Raw genomic sequence first — 24153 nt, 5'->3', positions numbered from 1 at the left:
GCGTCCCTCTCATCCCCTCGCCCCAGTCAACGACGCGGCTCCTACAAACTATTCTAGTTGGATGAGAAACTTACTACAGCTGATCGTAGCAATCGTGTACTTAGACCACAAAAATTTAACTTGTATTTTAAATTTTTTTAGGTGTAGCGCAAACTTGCCGCGCCTGTGCTACACGTAGGCCTATACATCGATGTCGTGCAGTTCGTCCTGTTTCTGAGTCTGTCTTTGAGTGAAAGACAACAATTTTACCCAAATTGGCAAATGGGGTGGCCGCCACCCTGACCTACCCCATGACTCTTGGCCGCGGGGCGCTGGGCGCGGGGCGCGGGGGGCCCCCACCCGGCCCTCATGTGGAAAGGCGTAGCAACTAATTACGTGATGGTGACAGTGACAGAGAGGGGGCAGCGGGAATTGATGAACCTGAGGGCTGCACAGTCTAGCACACTGCGCATAACAAAACATAACATGGTTCCTTCCACTTGACCAACTAGCGCACTGTTGACTTTCGGGAGGAAGAAGGAAAGGCGGACGCAGCACACAGTCAGGTAAATGTTGCTCGACCAGCATGTTCACGCCGCGGCCGGGATCGCTGGAGGTAACTGCATGCGGCATGTCGAATGTCGACGCTTCTACACAGCAAATATTAGTATCCGTTATTCTAAGTATAACAGTTCACAAATCTCGGAAAATTTATCCAATCGACATGAAATATTTATAGGGCACATGTCGACTATAAAGAGAAACTGTAAAAACGATTCGTCATTCCGTATTTTGAAATTATGTAAAAGAAAGCACAAGTAGTTTCCATATTCTTAGAACTTGTACACTTACGTCAAGAGCCAGGAACTGTAAGAAACACTGTGTATATTGGACGTAATAAATTTTAAAATGTTGTATTTAACTTAAATAACAAAGTGTTTAATTTTGTAACGGTAACTGCACTAGAGCCGTTTTGTTTGAAGGAAAATATTTTAAAAACTTATATTGTAAAAGTTTTAATTTCGGAATGGGATTTCAAGAGTAAATACAACGGTATTTTTAATGCGCACTGATTACTTTAACACATTTTTAATAAACTATTAATTATTGCATAAGTTATTTACTAAATAAATCAATTTTCTAGTTTTATGTATTACATTAAGTACAATTTACTAATATTATTCTTCCATTTTGTAGATGATCGTTGGTGCTGTTTGCATACCTGTCAAAAGGGAATATTGTGATAGAAATTTGTAGAAGTGATGTGAGAAATTGGTGCGTTTAACTTGCGAACGAAAGGAGATAATCTCATATTCTTAGACAGATCAATTATATTGCAGTATTTAATGTAAATTATCCCTAAGAAGCGAGATCTATAACTTAAATTATCCCTAAGAAGAGAGGTCTATAACTTAAAATAAACTTAAAATCGCTATAAATTTGACATATACATCTTGATTACACTACTTTTAACACTGTATCACTTCGGAATATGTATTATATGACTTTCTTGTGATAAATTCTATCGTACCTGGTTTACATGTTTCGACCTGTTATTGCGTCCCTTATCATTGCACAACAACCGACGTGAATTGCGTAAAGGTGTGCTCCTCTCCGTTTATATTATATATAAACACTTAGGAGTTCCATAAAATGTAAACTGGCGATATATGTATATGTATGTATGTATGTATGTATGTATGTATGTATGTATGTATGTATGTATGTATGTATGTATGTATGTATGTATGTATAGGGTGTAAGGGGTATAAGTGCCGTCTTTTCGCAGTCTTCGGGGACGGTCTACAGGATCAAAAATGTTCATACAACTTTATACTTTTCCCAGAAAAAATATTTCTCTCCTTATTTTATTTGCCTTATAGTGCTTATATCGTGAGTAAAATTACGAAAACAATTACACCAGTAGGAATATCTAGCAAAGAGTTAATATTAGTTTAAATAAATATTTGTGTTCTATTACGTTTTCGTGAAATTAAATAATAATGCATGCTTTAATTTGTTAATATTCTGGCGTGAGAGACGTGGCAACATGTTCAGCAGGATTCATGCTGCTGACAGTAGTCTGCACAGACGTACAGATCAGCTGAGTTGAAGCTCCGTGTCCATAGGTCTCCTGCCGAGCGGATGACAGTTCAGAACAGATATTCGATAAACAAATTACAATGTTATTCACAGTTCAGGAATATCATGATATGTTATTAATTTATGGAGAAAGTCGTCATAATTCAAGTGCGGCAAGGAGGATGTACCGTCAAAGTTTTCCGCAAAGAAGTACCTAATCAACGAACTTTTGTAGCAGTTTATCAACGATTATTAGAAACTGGAAGTCCCTTACTCCGTTTCGAAAATCACACAACGAGAAATTTCTTTAAAAATGATACTGCTTTACGGAAGTGGGAGAGATTAAAATTTTGCATTAGAAAAAAGTTCGTGTGATTTTGCTCAATTTTAGACGTACAATAAAAAATGGAGCAATATTGTTAAATAAAATGTTAATTTGCCATAATGTTCTATTAATGAGACAGAAAGTTTGTATTTGCTGCTCGTTTTATGTAAACAAGAGTTGACCTGCTCTGCCCATGCATCTCTTTGTACCCACTTGAGCTTTATTGTGTGCTTGTAAGCCTCTGCCATCTCATCCAGCAAAGTTGACAAATGTCTAATATTGCAGACTTTAATAATTAGTTAAATATTGCAATTAGAAAAAAAAATTGAGGACTTTGTTTCTTCCTTATGACATGAATAGTCGGCCTGGTTGGCGCAGTTGATATAGCGCTAGCCTTCTATGCCCGAGGTTGCGGGTTAGATTCCGAGCCAGGTCGATGGCATTTAAGTGTGCTTAAATGCGACAGGCTAATGTCAGTAGATATACTGGCATGTAAAAGAACTTCTGCGGGACAAAATTCCGCCACACCGGCGACGCTGATATAACCTCGGCAGTTGCTGCGTCGTTAAATAAAACATAACATTTAACATTTACAACATGAATAATCATCAATTAAAATAATGACACTTATACTCCTTACACCCTGTATATAACATATATTATAGTAGAATTAATTTAATTTGCTAACATAAATAAGTGGGTTAATGTGATTTTTGATGCTAGCAATTGATAAATATGTTCTCTTTTCAAATGATAAAAAAATATACATAATTATGTTACCTCGTTTATACAAAATGAACAGTAATTATGATAGTAATATAATAATAATAATAATAATAATAATAATAATAATAATAATAATAATAATACAACTTACAAATGGCTTATAAGGAACCCGAAGGTTCATTGCCACCCTCACCAAGCCCGCTAACGGTCCCTATCCTGTCTCTATCCAGTCTCTATCATCATATCCCACCTCCCTCAAATCCATTTTAATATTATCCTCCCATCTACGTCTCGGCCTCCCCGAAGGTCTATTTTCCCTCCGGTGTCCCAACTAACACTCTATATGCATTTCTGGATTCGCCCATACGTGCTACATGCCCTGTCCATCTCAAACGTCTGCATTTGATATTCGTAATTATGTCAGGTGAAGAATACAATGCGTGCAGTTCTGCGTTGTGTAAGTTTCTCCATTCTCCTGTAACTTCATCCCTCTTAGCCCCAAATATTTTCCTAAGAACCTTATTCTCAAACACCCTTAATCTCTGTTCCTCTCTCAAAGTGAGAGACCAAGTTTCACAGCCATACAGAACAACCGGTAATATAACTGTTTTATAAATTCTAACTTTCAGATTTTTTGACAACAGACTAAATAACAAAAGCTTCTCAACCGAATAATAACAGGCATTTCCCATATTTATTCTGTGTTTAATTTCCTCCCGAGTGTCATTTATATTTGTTACTCTTGCTTCAAGATATTTGAATTTTTCCACCTCTTCAAAGAATAAATTTCCAATTTGTAAGTTTCCATTTCGTACAATATTCTGGTCACGAGACATGATCATATACTTTGTCTTTTCGGGATTTACTTCCAAACCTATCTCTTGACTTGCTTCAAGTAAAATTTCTGTGTTTTCCCTAGTCGTTTGTGGATTTTCTCCTAACATATTCACGTCATCCGCATAGACAACATAGACATAGCTGATGTAAGCCGTTTTCCAAACCCTGTGTGTTACCTTGAACTTTCCTAATGGCATATTCTAAAGCGACGTTAAAAATTAGCCCGCAGTGAACTGGAAAAACATCATATAGAAACTGGCCTGTAGGGACTCTGCTGTACGTTTCACTGAGACACATTTTCATTAATCGAACTATTTTCTTGGGAATACCGAATTTAATAAGAATGTCATATAACACTTCTCTCTTAACTTCTTGAAATCCATAAATAACTGATGTGCTGTGTCCTTATACTCCCATTTTTTCTGCAATACTTGATCTATTACGCCTAAAACCGCACTGATGATCCCCAGTAATTTCATCTACGTACGGAATATTGGCTTCTGTGTTATTCTGACACAGTTAGTGTAGCATTTTTTGAACTGGGATAATGAAGTCGTAAGTAAACTTGCAAATTGAGAATTTAGGTCAATTATGTACTTATCTCTCTATCTGCTCATCATGTTAAAGTTCTGCTTTGTTCAACATATTGCATAATTACTCCTGCGGTGGCTGAGTGGTCAGAACTTCAGGGTTCGAATCCTGCGAGGCCAGGGATTTTTCACTGGATAATCCATAGTGAAACTTATGGCGACCTTTTCCGCATTTGGAGCTTTTCTCGGAGTTATCCCGTTTCCACATATTAAACATCTACATTAGTCCGTCAACACTTCTAAACTTCATTACCATTCCATAGCCTGAGCACGAGTGGCCGACCCGGGTGGCGCAAGCCGTAGAGGCACGCAATGACTCTACGGCTTGGTCCGAAGGGTTGTGGGTTCGAGTCCCGCCTCGGGCATGGGTGTTGTGTTAGTTAGTAAACAGAAAAAGAAAACTGAAAACCTGAAAAACAGAAAAAAAAATAAAAAAAAAGTGGGGCTGCAGCGAGCCTCGGAGCAGTCGACGGGCGTTGTTTAAGGGTTAGCGCAATAGATCGTGAAATGTTGCAGTGCTGGTTCGTAGTGCCCACACTCCACAAGAATTTCAACTTCACATCAATCTGGGGGCACAAATCAGACATGTTTATCCTCTTGATTTTCGTGATTATAAATCAACGTATTCTGTATCTCACTCACAATAACTCTCCATGTAATTGAAGAGTGTGCTCCCAAAACTCGCCATATTTAAGATTTATACACATATGTGGTTAATTTTTAGACCTCTAGCGTTATATTTTAAACTTATTTCCTTCCAAAACAACGCCAATCCTTGTCTAAAAATTTGTGTTATTGTGCATGTCACTTGAAAACTCGCTCAGTTTGTAGATTGGTGGATACAAAAACTAGCCCAATCATTTCATTAAAAAGGACTGAACGCGTTTTGAAATCACAGGCTTCAATTACACGTCACGTATAAATTTATTTATTTATTTATTTATTTATTTATTTATTTATTTATTTATTTATTTATTTATTTATTTATTTATTTATTTATTTATTTATTTATTTATTTATTTATTTATTTATTTATTTATTTATTTATTTATTTATTTATTTATTTATTTATGTATACACTTATTTATTGTTTATGCGTCTTTATTTCTTTCTTTTTATGTATTTATTTACTTATTTAGTTATATTTATTCACTTATTTATTAATTATTTTTGTTTCTTTATTTATTTACTTATTTATTTGACTCTTTGTTTGCTTACTTTCATTCTTTTTATTATTTACTTACTTACTTACTTACTTACTTATTTACTTACTTACTTACTTACTTACTTACTTACTTACTTACTTACTTACTTACTTACTTACTTACTTACTTACTTACTTACTTACTTACTTACTTACTGGCTGTCTGGCTGGCTCACTCACTCACTCACTTACTCACAAGAATAAAGTATTGTAAATGCATAAAGAGATTCATTGAATTAAATGTTTCTTAATTTTGAATTTTTCAATCGTGTAAAGTATCTACTCATGCGCAAGTTTATAGGAACACATTTGTAATAGTAGAACCTAGGCAACAGTGTTAAATATTATGTAGTCAGTTTGTGGTTGTAATAATGAAAATTATTTTTTCTGTTGAAAATACTCAGTTTACACATGTCTCTATTCTAATTTTCTTCATACAGCATAAATCATTTCTTGTATATTTGATAAAATACTAGAGAGAGATTAAAGAAAAAATTTCGCTGTGCTAATATGCGGCAATATTTTTATGAGCATGTAAACAAACAGAATTATTCATATACAGTCTTAGAAAAAAGTTCTGTCATGTCTCTTGGTGGTGGAAATATTGCAACATGGGCTCCTGTAATTGCTAGTAGGGTTTGTAGAAGATAGTAAAGCTCTCTCCGAGTATTTCGCACATGTCGGAAATCATACTCAGTACTGCATTTCTGATCCTTCGTTTCAGTTCTTCAATGTTTGGTACTAGATTTCTGTATACTTTATCCTTCACATAACACCTATAGAACAAAGGATCAGGTTACGGGTCTACCATGACCAATCCATCTGTTGTTGAATTGCAGATTCAAACAATCACGAACTGTGCGCCCAGTGGGAAGGTGCACCATCTTGCTGGAAAATGATGTTTGGTTGTAAGTTTTCCACTTGCGGAAGCAAAAACTATTGTAATATGCCATGATAAATGTTTACATTAACAGTAGCATCTTAGAAAGAATGGTCCAATGACCCGACCATGCATCATGACACATCACTCATTCATTTTCGGACTATCTTTTTCCATTTCTCGGATCCTCATATGCGCACATTCACGTAGCCGGACAAGTAAAAAGTGAACTCGTCCGAGAAAAGAATACGAGCCAAATAATCGGAATCCTCTTCAACATTGTCCAGCACGTCAATAGCAAAATTAAATCTGTTTGGCTTGTCATCAGGTTTGAGATGTTGATACGACAGAGCCGAAGCTTCTTACGTGACACTCTATGAACTACAGTTGGTGGCGCACGATACCCGAACTCGTTCCATATCCTCATCACTTATCCTATGTCTTCCACTTATTTTCCTCTCAATTCTCCGTAACAAGCCTTAGGCCTAATGATGTTCGCAAAGAGTGGGCCCCACTGGTACATTTTCTAAATTTTCTGTTTGGAGTACCTACATAAGCTTTCTGAGTTAACAATTGCAATTCAGAAAACCACAAGTTGCTACCATTATTAATTCTTCCATTTTTAATCAGTGAAATCCGTTAGAGATGTACTGTATAATTTTGATGGCATGGATGCTTCAGAAACTGCCCCAAGTCTTGATCTTGAACCAACACTGCAATCACTGCAATTCTTATTTTATGAGGGCTGCAATATTTTCGTGCTGTTTCTAAGGAACGCCAGATGACGCTGTCATGTTGGTTTGAAGTCGGATTTGCACACTTGGGTATGTTCACCGAGTGAAGTTCGAAAATGAATGCAGCATAATCAGTTGCAACAGTTGTTAAAGAAAATAACCGTTGCTGTAGCAGATCTTGAGATACAGTTGCTACTTATTAGAAGCGTCTGCCGTGTTACGTCATAACGTACAATACAATACAAGAGTGCTGCTTTCTCATTCCTTCCAATATTATCGAATTATATGAAACAGCACAATCCATAGGTTTAATAACTCCATAAAAAGGTGAAACTTAATAACTCTATTCTATACCGGTTATCATTATAATCAATATTTTGATTCATAAATTGCTTTCTATTGAAATTAATTCGCCTAGTGTTAAGACTATACGAAATAACAGTCTTCAGAGTGAAATGCAAAACTTCATTACACGTTTGCTTCTCGGAATTCTGTATGTCTTCTTAAAAACCGTCTGAATAATTGAAAAAAGTCTATATTAGCGTCATGCAGTACAGGAGCTACGAGTATGTTCGGTTCTAGTATTTCGAGTATGGTGAAATTCGCTCTGCTTAAGGAGGCCTGTCGTATTTGTTCCATCTCGTTATAAAAATATTCGTGTTCTCCACTCCCACTCCCACTCCTTCACGTTTTAACCGTGTTTTAAGAATTTTAACACATCTTGCGATTAGATTTCATATGAAATAACATGAAGCTCGTAATGTCTTGGTCTCTTCTCTCATGTTCGAAAATTGCAGGTCACTCATTTATATCAATTATGAAACGAGTTTCAAAACTCTTTATAAATACATTTGTTTTGAAACATTTTAAAACAATATTGTTACGATGTTGGAATTTAAATACATTGGTTTCAAAACTGTCTTAAAAAGTACGATGTTTGCAGTGCATTTTTATTGTGATATGAAGAGTTCAAATACAAAACAAGTTATATCCATTTTTGAATTGAGTTCTTGCTGCCACTGCAAAGCTAGTAGTCTCCCACGCATGAACGTACAGAATAAGAAAAACCTGCGTTTGACTCAAAACAAGTTACATCGAAAAAGCTGTTTGCTTCAGTTTAACTTTCTTTCGTTTTGTTACCGTAAGGTGAAATATGACTTTTAAATTTCGCTATATTACATTATTTTAATTACTGAATAACTTTATGATCTCTTTACTCTGTTAACTTCTGCATTTTACCTGGCTTAAGAATGGAAAATATGGCGACAGTTGAGGAAAGGAAACGTAATGAAACATAGCACGGAAGAAGAAAGTAACGCATAGTGATAAATTTGCTCCTTTAAATACATTTTTGTGGACATCCCTACCTTGCAGACATGTTATGAACAATGCAGGACAACAACAACAACAACAATAATAATAATAATAATAATAATAATAATAATAATATAATAATAATGATAATGATTATGATAATAATAATAATAATAATAATAATAATAATAATAATAATAATAATTGCCAGAATAAATATATATATTCGTCGTAATGTCCACGTTTCTGCCTCATACAATGTCACACTTCATACAAAGCACTTCACAAGTCTCTTCCTTAGTTCTTTTTCCAGAGGTCCGCAGAAGAAGCTCCTTTTTCTATTAAAAGCTTCCTTTCCCATTGCTATCCTCCTTTTGACTTCCTGGTAGCAGCTCATGTTACTGCTTATAGTACACCTTAAGTATCTGAAGCTGTCGACTTGTTCTAATGGCTCATTTAGAATTCGCAAGTTTACCTACTTTAGTTTTCTTCCTATGACCATGGTCTTCGTCTTATTTTTATTTATTTTCATTCCATACTGTTCACAGCTGTCATTTAGCTCCTGTAGCATATTGTTCCTAGCAGTCCAATTGCATCTCTCGTACATTTGCGTAAAGCAGTCTTGCGATGGTGACTAGTAATTTCGAGCTAGAGCACTTTTATGCCCGCTGCGCGCGCGCGGAGCTCTTTTACCTGTAAACATTGCTAAAGGATGTATGTATCTTAGAACACAGCGCTTCATGACGGAACGAAAGCGCTTAAAGCTTTCAAGGAAGAGTGGAAGATACAATATTTATGCTTCGAACATGGTGATGAAGTCCAGTGTTTTTGTGTAAAAAAATCATTTGCAAAAAAAGCAACATAAAACGGCATTATGAGACGCAACATGAAAAAAAAAATAGACATTATTCAGGAGAAGAGAGAAATAAATTCATTTCGGAATTGACATCGAAGATAAATTAATTTACAATTGGGTCAGTAGATTGTATCTAGATTCCTTTTATTTTTTTATTTTAAATGTATTGTTGATGTTTTATTTGTTGCTTGTTTCTGGATATTTCCTTTTATTAGACTACGTGTTTCTTTAATTTAGAAATAATATTTTATCTTTGATTGCACTTTAACTTATACTATTACTAAGCTCAAAAAGCTAATTCACTTTTATTCCTATAGCTATTTTCAAGATTTTGAGCAAATATGAACTAAACATTTTGAAAACTTTTATGCAAGGAACTTTTTTAGTAACATCAATATAAAATATACTGAAAATATAATTTCAAAACTATTAGTCCTAATTGCACCAAATTTTGTGCAGATGATATTATTAAAGATCTGTTTATATAGTTTAAATTTCACAAATGTTGGCCGAAAATTGTGGAAGTTTTAAAAATCATACATATCATATTCAAAGATAAACCACACATGTTGGGCCAATTATACCGTGTTCATAGATTTGATAAGAAACGTACAAAATATTACAGTTATATGAACACTAATAAATATAATATAATTATTAAAAAATTAATAAAAGTCAGGCATGTTTCGGAGATGCTTCTCCATCCTCATTGACTTTACCACGATGGCTGGTTCAGGTGATCGAACCGCGTTGTCTCCTTTAAGCCAAGCAACAACGCGGTTCGATCATCTGAACCAGCCGTCGTGGTAAAGTCACTGAGGATGGAGAAGCATCTCCGAAACATGTCTGACTTTTACTAATTTTTTAATAATTATATTATATTTATTAGTGTTCATATAACTGTAATATATTTTACGTTTCTTATGATACATATCCCCTGAAATGATTGACCCCAAAAATTACTATAGCTCTCATTATCTTTATTTAATCAATTTGTTTTTTCATGTTACGTGCATCTCACAAATCACTCTAAGAAAACTCATTACATAATCACGACTGGAGAGTAAGGACTACATTTTCACAATCACACAATCAATATACTCTATTTCAATCAATATTGTCATTATTATTTTTTCAACAAATACTCAAAAGTACTTAGAGATCACACACGTCGAGCAGGTAGACCCTATTAGTTTCTCCTAACCAATGAAGTGAAGTATTTACATAATAAATAATTGCTTTTAACAAGAAAATGGTTTACATACAATTAACTTTTTCTATTTCTCTTTTTGTTCCTAAAAACCGCTCCCCATTGCGATTTGTTTATATATGTACATGTATATTAAACAACTGAATAATTAGCCCTATTACACAGCCAGAAATTTAGTAACGCAAGTTATTGTAATAATTCCTGCCATTATTCGCTGCATGTGCATGTATATCCCTATGTCTACGTTACGACGCTATGTAGTGGATGTGCTATGCGCTCGTGATCAAGGTCGAGCTCTTCTACCATGATTGGGAGCTAATATCGTCTCATCCCTGGTGTAAAGCGGAATACTGGTTTAACAATGTTAATTACAAATATACTGCGCTCTTCTCTTATTATAACAGAAATATATTTTCATTATCTGCTGAAATCATAATTTAATTTAAACATTTTATAATATAATTACAAGTAACTCGATTAATACATTAATTAAATGAAGAATTGTTGAAAACGCAGTTATCAAATCTGAATGAAGAAGTGTAATCCTTTTAGATACCTTACAATGGACATGGAATTAGAAGATAAAGATGTAGATGTGGAAGTAGGATTTCGCACTTTATTTATTACTTCATCGTTATATTATACACCACAACGAGAATTATGAACTACCGGTATTGCATGTAGCCTAATATGTGTGGAGATAGCTAGCAATACTTATGTATTCACACTACAGCGAGACATATGTTGCTACAACATCTCTGTACAGATAATTAAAACGCAAATTTTATTATGCCATACGGAAGGCTGTCTGTTCAAAGACCTTGTATATACTCGTAATACTATACAAGGTCTTTGGGTTTGATATGCGCTGATCTTACATAAATTAGAACATCTGATTTTCTATTAATTGTTTAATTTCATTCACGTAATACAATTTTGATGGGCTTAAATTAGGTTAGTTTACCTGTGGGAGTGCGACCAATGTCAGCTATGCCTTATTTCGATCATTACATCGTGCTAGAGGAAAGCATTTTCCATAGCTCGACAAACACATTCTCGCTGTAGTATGTAAAGGAATTAAAGCTGCATTTACATAGCTCAATTTTCCAAGCATGCAATCTGGGAAGAATATTGAAAGAATCAAGAAGATTTTGTCTACATGGTGCGCCGTTTTGAACATCTTCACTGAGTAAATATATTAATATTAAATATCAATATTGCATTCATTACTTGAATCCGTAAAGTTGAAAGAAAATTTTAACCGTGTAGATGCATATTAATGCATTCATGCTCATTGATTTACGGGGAAACAGTTTGCGACACTGACTAAACAAAAGAACGACCATGCGATAAATTGATAGCGATAAATCTAGCTGCGAAAGTTATCGCGATGTCTGACTATGATTGGTTGAAATTCAAAATTTCATTACACTTCATTGGTCGAAAATGGAATGACGTCATATAAACGAAATAGTCACTGCAATATTTTCTATTTCATTTTCACTTTTGTCTTGCCGCTTATGATCCTTAATTGTTTAAAAAAAATCCTTCGTCACTGGTTGATAATCAATCAATTTTATAACATAGTATAGATTTATGAAGATAATTAATCCCTCATTAAGTTCTAATATCCGTACCAGTATTATCTTTGTCATTATTTTATATTTTCTATTCTTAATCCTAATTTTATGACGAGATCCATAACATTATTATGTATTGTCTTCATGTATGTATGTATGTATGTATGTATGTATGTATGTATGTATGTATGTATGTATGTATGTATGTACATACTTTAATCATGTTACATTGATTACACACATTAAAACGAGTTCAAAACTGTATCACAATGTCACCTTCCCAATCAATAACAGCAACAAAATGCAAGATGAATGCCATCAAAATGTGCCGTTTGTTGTGGTGCCCCATTTGTATTGTGCATTAACTTACACAAAACGAAAGACGACTGACGTCCGTACACGTCGTGTGTTGTGTGTTTGCTGTCTTAACATGTAAACAAACCGCAACAACTGTCGACGCCACAATCCACGTACAGTGGCCTGCACGTTCACCGCACCTGTCGCCACGCGACTACTTCCTGTGGAGAACTGTAGAGGACAGTGTGTACCAGAACATTCTGACAACACCAGATGACATGCAGCAACGCATTCGACAGGCTTGTGTGTCCATTCAGCCAGCAACATGCTGGGCAGTCCTACGGTCTTTCGGGAAATGCCTTCGAATGTGAATTAATGTGAATGGTCACCATTTGGAACATCTTCTGTGATTCTCAAAGTATAACATTATCACATTGGAAGTACGTTTTTGTTTCGTTTTGTTGTTATTGGTTAGGAAGGTGACATTGTGATACAAATTTTGAACTCGGCTTAATGTGTGTAATCAATGTAACAACATTAAAGTATGTAGTGCTATTTGAAAAAATTGATGACGTCACGTGTATCTTGTACCATAATGTAGCTACATCCACCAAATCTCCACACTCATGTTAGCCCTTCGTACTAACATAACGCTCAAAAACAAAAATTCTAATACCTATCCCAACAAAAAAGTTTTAATAGGTGCACAAGGTAAATGGGACACCCTGTATATATATATGTGTTGTGTGCGTGCGTGTAATAGTAGAATAATAGTTCGTCAATCTTTTATAATTTTTAATGGAATTTCGACCCTTCTACTGAATCCAATAACTTAATATTATGTAGTTTGCATTCGAAATATTATATTTCATGGTATTATGGAATAATTTGAGTAATATTCGGTCTAAGCTTGTATTGTGTGCTGCATAATGACAGATTTACTGATTTACTGCATAGTGTCGTCTGTGTTACAATTTTTTAATCATTTTTAAGGAAAACTTCGAAAAGCGAAGTACAGATTTAGGCCTAGGTCAACTACTTGTACTGCACAGTTTTCCTAAGTTTTAAAAATTCAGCCATAGATTCATTTCACACTACTTCACGAATTCACTTCTTGTCTTGCAAGATATTTGTGTTTGATACTTTCATATTTAATTAAATTTATTCATATCGACTTGTCCTACTTTCTTCGGAATTATATTTAATAATTTCTTGTACTCTTTATTTTCACATTTGTATTTCTACGGAAAATAAAGCACGAAAGTTTGTTATGCAGTCGAATTATTGCAGTCAGTCTAACCCAGGGCTGGGCATCGGGAGCGGAACTAGACTCTAAACGGGGACGCTTAATATTCATCCATCACTGAATCAACGCTGTGCGGTGTTCGGCGGGGAAGAAAGGGGATGAAGAGAAATCATATGGCTCCCCGTGAGAGAGTAGAATCCGCTCTTGCTGCCCAGCCTTGGTCTAACCAATCAGAACACACATTCTTAAGTACTTTATACAGGGTGATTCAAAAGTAAGGTCAACCGGTGAGGAGAGGATTCAAGGTGGCATTTAGATCAGAAATCTCCTTTGTCAGTTTTATTTATTTACAACCGTTTCAGAGTTGCAACTGGTCAAACATTTGCTCACAACTAAGGTGACTTACAATAATTATTAATTTATAATACATTATTGGAGCAGCTGCTTTAAATGTCCTCAAATATGCCTGGGCACGTTCTTTTACTGCTCTGTGCACAAGATCTAACAGCCCGTTTCGTAGTCTGATGTATTAATTCGCTGGAACAGATGATCTCTGTCTGTAATCTCCGTAGCGTACACCTTTTCTTTCATAAAGCCCCATACAAAGAAGAACAGAGCGTTAAGTCAGGGGACGGTGCTTGCCAATCACATTTCACGGAGTGTGTTCCATTGTCATTCCACCAATTACAATTAATATTTGAGGAGAAAAATTCGCTCCGGCGCCGGGGATCGAACCCGGGTATTTGGTTCTACGTACCAAGCGCTCTGACCACTGAGCTACGCCGAATCCAATCCACAGCACCGGACCGAACCTTCCTCCTTGAATGTTTCCCTTTCGGCCTGACTTCAAGTTAGGCATAATATATGTTGACGTATATGTCCAATGTCAACTGCAATTATATTAGGAGCGCACTCAGTTGAGTGACTTGTTTGGCCGGGATTCCGCAGTTAAGTGCACAGTAATCTGTACAGAAATATGCACTGCTAGCTGGGTAATTCCATGCAAAACAGTATGACGAAAAACATTCATATCCCCAAATTTGTTAAAAATTGTACATTCAACTCTTTATGTCGTATATATTAATCATGTACAAAATTATGTTTGCGACAGCTACCGTTTAAATGTAATGGGCAGTTAAAATATTTTTATTTGAGCACGTAGCTATATTTTAAATTTGCTTTCTGACCATAAGAATAATTACAATTTTTTTTTTAAGATATCGTTAGATAGCTTACAAAATAGGTTGTTAAGAAACTATAATTCAGTGCAGCTCTGAAAATTGTGTTTAAAGAAATTCAAAAATATATTTTTAAAAACGCCATTACATAAAATCGAATACTTCAATTTGCATGAAGAAAATAAATGACAATTTACTGAGCATTTTCATTAGGCTGTCAAAGTTTCATAATGGGATCTTCAAAAATAAAGAAGTTATAAATTAAAACAACTCTTCGTGTAAAGGGTGATCTATGCCGCTGCGCCATGCGCCATCACTGCTGCTGGTCACTGCGAGAAGCGTTTCCGCATTGACGACCGGTGCGCGTCACACATCTGATTTCAACTAGTTTCGGTACTTCTGATGAATTAGAATAGGGTTTTATTGCTAACTTTCCATTAACTGGAACCACACAGTGAACACTTCTTGTTCCGGGAACAGTCTTGAGGCCGGCAAATCTTTGAGGATTTAGATTTTGTAACTACTTCTTCATGTTTTTCAATGGATGTGAATGGCACAATAATTACCTGTATATTGCATTTTGACCAATCGTACAGTCCTTTAGGAGTTCCTGGCTTTTGCAGCGATTCGCTTGATTATACCTCCTACACTGTCGCTGGGCCCTTTACCGTGACTAGTTCCAAAGAAATGCCACTCTGCAGGTATTTGAAACTCGTGTTCATGATTGAGTAGATTAACACTTTTTTTTTTTTTCCGTCCTTGTATTCGCTAGCTGCTCCATCACTGAAATCATATATTTTAGATATTTCGGTATGTATTTGTTTCAGATGTTCTATCATTTTCCTTAAAAAAAACATGAACTGTTGCACTATCGTGACCTAAGCATTCCGAAATTACTGAAAAACAAAGGTTCTCTAAATTACCACCAACTGAATTTCTGTAATATACCGTGAATGGATATATTGTTGCTTGAGAAGTACTCCACTGATGATCTTGTGTAGCATCCTGAATAATGAAACTGTAATTCTCTGAAAAATCACCAATGATAATGAACTCACCGGGCTTTATTTCATTATTCAGCTACTTTAAATAATTTGCTTGGGACTTTGCAATGAAGTTGTGTACAGTATCTTGATTTTTTTAAGCCGATCAATGAAGTTATTAATGAAATTTATAGTCAGTTTTCACTAAAATCATATTGGCCCAGTCAGTTGTCGTCCATTCCTTGTACTAAATTTCTACTAAATTCCTCTCTAACAATGACGTCAATATTTCAGATAGATTTCTCATAGATACATGTATAGTTCCTTACGTTCAGGAGCATATGCTTCTTCACTGTTGAATTTCCCGCCTCTGTTTGTAAACATTCTTTTTCGCTTGTTGATTTGTCGACGTTACTTTCAGTCCCAGCAACTTCACTAATTATTTCAATTTTTGAAATCTTATGGAAAAAGCGTTCTCAAATAGCATCACCTACCACTAAATGCGGGATCTTTTTACACATGCTACTTGTCATTTTTCTTTTACAGACTTGTGACGAAGTCCGAAAGTGTTGCAACACCACAGATGACGCCAACTTTTCGTCTTTAATTTAGGCATATTGAACACTTACAACTTACAATGACAGAACAGATCAAAATCGTCGTCTAAACTGAAGGGAAAAAGTTACAATCATAGAACAGAACAGAATCACCCTCTAAACTGAAGGGAAAAAGTTGCGCTAAGATTACTGTATAACAGGGGGGGAAAAAAAACTCTCACGTGAAATCTATTAGCGTACAGTTGAGCGGATGTCGCAACATCTAGCATTTGTAATATCGATCGCTAAGCGCGCGTGTGGATGTCTGGTATAAGCGCGTGATGTAATACACTGCACGCGACTTTGAGCCTTAATGGCAATATTTGCAATTCTGGTTTATTTAATATTTCCCAAAGTATTAGAGATACCATCATAAAATTTTTGTAATAGATTAAGAAATTGTTTATCTCACAGTAAAAAATAGAGCATGGTAAAAAAATTATTCGATTTTAAAATATTAACATTTCTTTATTTTACTGTAAGTTTTAATACAGGCTCGAAGTAAAAATCAATAATAACTCAGAAGTAAGTTTAAATATATAGAGTCATCATTGTATTGGCACAATTTTTACGCTGATACAATGAAGCATGTAATTTTAATAATATTTTTAACAATAGTCTACGTATCAACTCCCCGAATATTTCACCCTTCATTACTTTTCAAGCATTGGTGAGATGAAGTTCATATTAGGCCATTTAACTATTTGTTATTATGACATTCATTTACTAGAATATTGAAAAAATCCAGAACTTGACGTTACAAATTTTAAAATTTTGTATGGAATGACCCAGCTATGAGAATATTAAGGAAATTTTATTAATTTGTCCTACAGAATAATATCTGTAGGACAAATTAATAAAATATCCTTAATATTCTCATAGCTAGCAGTGCATATTTCTGTACAGATTACTGTGTACTTAACTGCGGAATCCCGGCCAAACAAGTCACTCAACTGAGTGCGCTCCTAATATAATGGCAGTTGACATTGGACATATACGTCAACATATATTATGCCTAACTTGAAGTCAGGCCGAAAGGGAAACATTCAAGGAGGAAGGTTCGGACCGGTGCTGTGGATTGGATTCGGCGTAGCTCAGTGGTCAGAGCGCTTGGTACGTAGAACCAAGTACCCGGGTTCGATCCCCGGCGCCGGAGCGAATTTTTCTCCTCAAATATTAATTGTCAATATTACATATATTATTCTGTAGGACGAATTAATAAAATATCTTAATATTCCACCAATGGTGAAAATCATGCATTGTAAACAAACCTCGACCAAAACAACTGACGGTAAATTAGTATTTATTGTAAGTATCATGAGATGTGAATTAACTGTTTGACCAGTTGTAATTTCAAAACGGTAGCAAATAAATAAAACTGACAAAGGACTCTCCTTCTCTAAATGTCGCCCTAAATCATCTTCTCACCGGTTTAACTTACCTTTTGAATCATCCTTTATACTACATGAACTATTTATTAAATGTTCGTCAAAATGATTTTTATTACTGCTGATAGCACAATCCTCCTATTTACGCGACATTAAGAAATTAACGGTTTTACTTTACTTTGGTGATCTCTCCAAGGCTTTCGATTGTATTAATCATAAAATTGTATAACAAAAATTATAATACTGTGATATTAAAAGCATAGCATACCGGTTACTTGAGTCAAACAAAACGTTGAAATCAATGCATTCAGTAACATCTTTAAATATACTTCAACCTGTTCATACAGGGGTCCCGCAAGAATATATATTAGGTAAAGCCTCTTCTTTTTTTCATTTTTATAAATGATCTTGCCCCTTAATAAAAGAAACAGGTTATCCTATGCTATTTGCAGATGACACAAGTACAGTATCATAATTACAGACAACTTTGACACATTCAAATATAAAACAGAAACAATTCTCTTTAAAATTTATGACTGGTTTACAACCAATAAACTAGTATTAAACATTAATAAAACTAACATAATTCAATTTAAAACCACTTCACATTTAATCTCTGAAACACTAGTCACAACTATCAACAATATATCCCTGCTAGAAACATCAACAACCAAATTTCTTGGTTTACATATTAATAATATATTAAACTGGAAAAATCATATTAAAGAAATAACCCCAAACTTAGCTCAGCATGCTTCGCAATTAGGTCGTTACAACAATTTCTAAACAGCAGTATCTTACAGACAATATATTTGGTCTATTTTCATTACATTATGTCCTACGGAATAATATTTTGGGGAAATTCTGCAGATAGTAAAAATAGCCTATATTCATATTACAAAAAAAAAAAGCAATTAGAATAATAGTTGGAGCAAAGGCTAGAAAATTGTGTACACTATTTTTTTTTTAATTAGAGATTCACCTTAACAAATCATTACATATACTCTTTAATAAATTTCCTCTTATGTAATAAAGAAATTTTTCCAACTAATTCAGCCATACATAGTTTAAATATCCGCAGAAAGAATGATTTCCATAGGTCATCATCAAATTTATCATGCTAACATGGCAGTAGTCCACACCTGTGGAGTAACAGTTAGCGCGTATGGGTGAGAAGCCAAGTGGCCCGGGTTCGATTCCCGGTCGAGGCAAGTTACCTGGTTGAGATTTTTCCGGGGTTTTCCCTCAACCCATTACGAGAAAATGCTGGTTAACTATCGGTGCTGGACCCCGGACTCATTTCACCGGCATTATCACCTTCATCTCATTCAGACGCAAAATAACCTAAGATGTTGAAAAATCGTCCTGAAATAACCTACTAAATTAAAAAAAAACATGGCAGTAAAAATTTCTTAATGTCTTCCTGGAGACATTCAGAACCAAGAACAAAACCCTTCATTATTTAAGGAAAAACTAAAAAAATTACTTAATATCTCTCACTTTCTATTATGTGTAGATGAATTTTTGACATTTCACAGTACTGTGTAAATATTTTAATACTATTAAATGGTAACTATATTACATCGTATAATTATGTTATTGTTATTAAGGTGTTAATTCTGTAGGCCTATGTATTTCATATTTGCATTTTTATGCAGAGGGTGCCGAAAAAATATATACACACTTTGACGGGAGATATCTCTTTAATATATTTCAAAGTTAGACCGAAAAACAACAGTATTTTGTAGTATGATGTCCTGTAAATAGATGAAACTCTCATACGTCATGCTAGTGTTGCTACGCGACAGGTCGATCAACAACAAAATGGAGCCAAGATTATCGTTTGAACAGCGGAAAACAATTTTGAAGTGGTGTTGGAGAACCGAGAATGTTGAGACGAATACTAACGGGACGCCACTTAAACGGTCTTCGGATGATATCATGAGGTCATGACTATCCGTCGGGTCTAAAGTAGTGAGAAAGCAGAAGAGGCTTAAAATGGAATTCTTCCTTTGCCGGTAATTCAGGACGTTTCCAAGATTGGGTCTATCTTCGTCTTCAGGTGAACGAAAAATGAGTTCAGAAGAGTAACCTACTCGATAGAATCGTTAGAAATTTGAGAAACGCTACACTTCATTCTCTTTAAACCTAACTGCCGTGGAACTCGAAAGCTGGTTCATCAAGGCTTGTCACAAATAAGTGAAGAGTTGTGGAACATTACTTCCCTCCTAAACATCAAATGTCAGGAAACTGTTTGAGACCTCGAAGGACGCTGGACCAAGCTTTCCCCTACCTCGCTTAGACAGTCGGGCGGCATTTCAATGAGTCGTAGACGTCACATCCGGAGCTGTAATCTGTTTGTTTTAATATCCCGCTCCATGCTAGGGCCGTCTGCAAAGCACAGTTCGGGATAGTTTCGTGTACTAACAACTTCGCTGACATCAATACTCCTTCTTCACTGTTTCGCGTCTCTAATGCCATAGACCGACCGATTAGTGGATTATCGACTAAACAACTGAGTAGAGTTTCTCAAATTAATTTAATTTTTCCAAAAATGACATAAATCTCAATACAGCAATAATGTATTAGATAGCGACACAGAGACACGCCCAACCCTGTAACAAGCTTCATTATTAACATAGCTTGAAACTTTAGAATTAATTACACTACTCAACAAATTTGAACTTTTTTTCCATAACATTAATAAAATAGGCTGATCTTAACTAATTCGCATGCGCTGAACACTAAAATGAAAATGAAAAGTTCGTAACACGTCACGTTTTCTTGTTATAGATACTTACTTGTTACATTGAATTTTTGACCTATTAAAAATTACTTCGGTCTCATTTTTTGTGTGAAAATTTCCAAGGGCAGCTTAGTTGTGATAAAACTGATACATTAATAACTGACGAGCTATTAAGGCTTATAAAAACCACTCTTCGTGCAATAAAATAGAGAAAGATAAAAAAATACCTTCCTTTTTTTCTCTTATGAGAACTGGAATTTTCTCTTTTTAAAAACTAGCAATAATCGTCCATCGTCGCTTGATCCCATCTTCCTTGATACCGTTGCTCCATTGTAGCAATGTCTTGGTGAAATCGCTCTCCCTACTCATCACTTACAGTTCCCAAGATCTCGGGAAAGAAGTCCAAATGTGAATGTAAGAAGTTGCTCTTCAGTGACATACTGCAGGCCAATTTTTATACTTTCTTAGTAACGTCTCTATTAATTGGCGATAATTTTCTGCCTTGCGATTTCCTAAAAACCCTTTGACGAGAGGTGCAAAACATTTCCATGCTGGTAATTCCTTGGGTTAAAGTCTTTTCCCAAAAATGCTGTACTTCAAAAGTTTTCTAATTTGTGAACCGACAAATATGCCTTCTTGTAATTTAGCATCAATGGTTTTAGGGAACAGGGTCTTTAAGCATTGAAACCCTTCACCATTCTTATCTAGAGCTTTCACAAAATTTTTCATTAGTCCTAGTTTTGTATGCAGTGGAGGAAGAAGTATTTTTTCACGTTGCACTAGCGGAGGATACTTAATATAATGCTCACCAGGGATATAACCTTGTCTGAAAAGCCAGTTCCTCACCACATAATGTTATGCTGTTGCTCGACTGTACCACAAACATGAAAAATAACACAACTTAGTAAGCCCTCCTTGTAATCCACGCAACAAAGTTATTACTTTCGAATCCTCACAAATTGCCCAGCGATGTTCATTACAATTTACTGCATTCAATATTAGTGACATGTTTTCATAAGTTTTTTCATAGTGTCTGAATGAGCCACTGCTGGAAGGTTTTGTATTGCCATTGTGCAGTAAAACTGCTTTTAAGCTAAGTTTTGATGAATCGATGAACAGACTCCATTTTTATGGATTATATTCAATATCTAATTCATCCATAAGCCCGTTCACATTTTTGCAGGCACAAACAGAATTTTCCATTACAAAATAACAAGTCAGCTTATCGTTTCTTTTCTTGAACACTGAAATATTGGTATCTTTTGCTAATAAGTCCCATTCTTGTAATCTAGAACCTAATAGTTCAGCGTGTTGCTTGGAAAGACCTAAATCCCTAACTAGGTCATTAAGTTCTGCCTGTCGTATCAGGTGTGGTGTTCTATGATGTTCGGGAATGTGGTTGGGATCAGCAGAAGTAGTCTGAGCATTCTGATAGTTCTGTTCTTCTGGAATGACATAATGTTACCCACTGGGTGGAGGGATAGGGACAGGAAGTTCAGGAGAATGTGGCTGATGGGAGATAAGGATACACAATTTTATCTTTAGTTTTCCTTGAAAATCCCTGTGGTTTGGTAATGCAGAAGTAACAATCTTCCAGATGACTGGTAGGCTGTCGCCAAATCATTGGAACTGCAAAAGTCATGTTGTTTTTTTCCCCCGCAACCACTCTGTTAACTTCACGTAACATGTTACACAACACACGTGTGGTGCCCAATTTTTGTCTTGTTCGCCCGCTTTACAGCCAAAATACAAGTAATATGCCTTTTTTACATTGTCTGTAATTGATCGACGTTGTGATTTCAAAGTTAATTCCCCACAAACATAGCAGAAACTATTTCGAAAAATTTTACATGAACGATGATTGCGATCCATTTAACACTATTACAGAATAACTACACCGCTCACAACACTTCCACAATCAGAACTAATCGCTAAATTGTTCATTTCATGTCTAACGATACAACAGCGACCGTATTCCCTCCTTTCTCTTAGTCAGTTATAGCCAGATGTGACCTACCCTCCGTGCAGCTGCAAAATAAGGGTAATAAAACAATAAACCATCGCTAAGGGTAACACTCATTTAACACACAAAAGTGAAAGTATGTTTCAAATGGTATCTTAAAAGAACGGAAATGATATATAATTTGTGTAAGAGAACTACGTTAAAGAAAAGAACATCTTTCAAAGTGGCTAGGTTTTAACACATTTTTATACGATTCGCTAACTACAAAATATAAGTTTCTAAAAAAATGTGACGTGTAGGCACATTTTCAATGCCATATTCGTAATCAGCACATACAAATTACATAAAAATGGTTATTCTTGTCCATGTTATGAAAATCTTGTTGAGTAGTTTTATTAGAGTGAAGTTAAGGCCATGAGGTCTTCCCTTCCACTTCACCATAAATCGAACTGAAGTATAAAGTCATTCGACCAGTATAATACAATTATAACATTCAATGAGATTAACTATTTGCTACGTGCCACAGATGCAAGTAATATTATAACATTTGAAAACTTTGACTGCTCTCATTATAGAATATACAATAATACAGAAAAATAACGTACGTCAATGAAACAATATTACAAATGAAAATAAAATATCTTAAGCTAAATCCTTAAGGGACAAAAGAAAATACTAAATTAATATGGAACACTAGCTTACACACAGGCGTAAGTATAATAAACATTTACTAACAATTTTCTAAGTTTATTCTGAAGCGTCGTTAGTGTCTGACAGTCTCTGATCTCGCGCGAGAGAGAATTCCAAAGTCGGAGGAGTGCAACACTGAATGATGAAGAATGTGCAGGGGTTCTACGTTGGGGGATTAGAATTAGATCTAAGCCACTTGCTCTTGAAGTTGACAAACATTTGAACGTGAAGCAAGATACCAAGGAGTAGAAAAATGCAGTTTGTTTCATTCTCAACCAAAATCAGACATTCGTTAAAAACTGCTCAACACGCTGCAGAAAATTGGCACAGACTCTGTCCTTAAACAAGAAGATTTAATATCAAATTAAGTATCAGTATGCGAGTCCTTCCTTCTCGGTGAGACAGATCCACACTGGAAATGTATCTTAGCGATATTCACTTAGCCTGGTGTAAGAAAACACAGGATACCTGATATATATATATATATATATATATATATATATATATATATATATAAAACATTTATTTAATACTAATCTGTTTATTTCATCTGGCACAGCTAAAGCCAGCAGGCCTTCTCTTCCGCCCAACCAGACTCTAATTGATTGCAATAAGTTTACAGTAAATAATTATTACAATAATATCTAGATCGAACAACACTAACATGAGAATACTAATAGTGAATGATAAGAATGAAATTAAATAATGAAAGTTCAGTAAGTACTGTTAGTGAAACAGTAATAAACATT

General features: G+C 35.1%; 1 protein-coding gene and 2 non-coding genes across 3 annotated transcripts in view; 2 read left to right on the top strand and 1 right to left on the bottom strand.

The window, feature by feature from the left end:
* The first annotated feature begins 550 nt into the window (after positions 1-550).
* LOC138708225 (uncharacterized) overlaps positions 551-24153 on the top strand; it is a 69264-nt gene continuing 45661 nt past the window's right edge. The window contains exon 1 of the mRNA XM_069838556.1: positions 551-595. The gene's annotated coding sequence lies outside the window, so the exon portion shown is untranslated. The remainder of the gene's footprint in view (positions 596-24153) is intronic.
* Positions 14575-14647, bottom strand: TRNAT-CGU (transfer RNA threonine (anticodon CGU)). The gene has a single exon. It is a non-coding gene; the product is annotated as a tRNA-Thr (tRNA).
* On the top strand, positions 17701-17773 carry TRNAT-CGU (transfer RNA threonine (anticodon CGU)). The gene has a single exon. It is a non-coding gene; the product is annotated as a tRNA-Thr (tRNA).

The sequence above is a fragment of the Periplaneta americana genome, chromosome 10 (assembly GCF_040183065.1).
Source record: "Periplaneta americana isolate PAMFEO1 chromosome 10, P.americana_PAMFEO1_priV1, whole genome shotgun sequence".
Lineage (NCBI taxonomy): Eukaryota > Metazoa > Arthropoda > Insecta > Blattodea > Blattidae > Periplaneta > Periplaneta americana.
The sequence above is the reverse complement of the archived record's forward strand: the minus strand, read 5'-3'. Positions and strand labels throughout refer to the sequence as shown.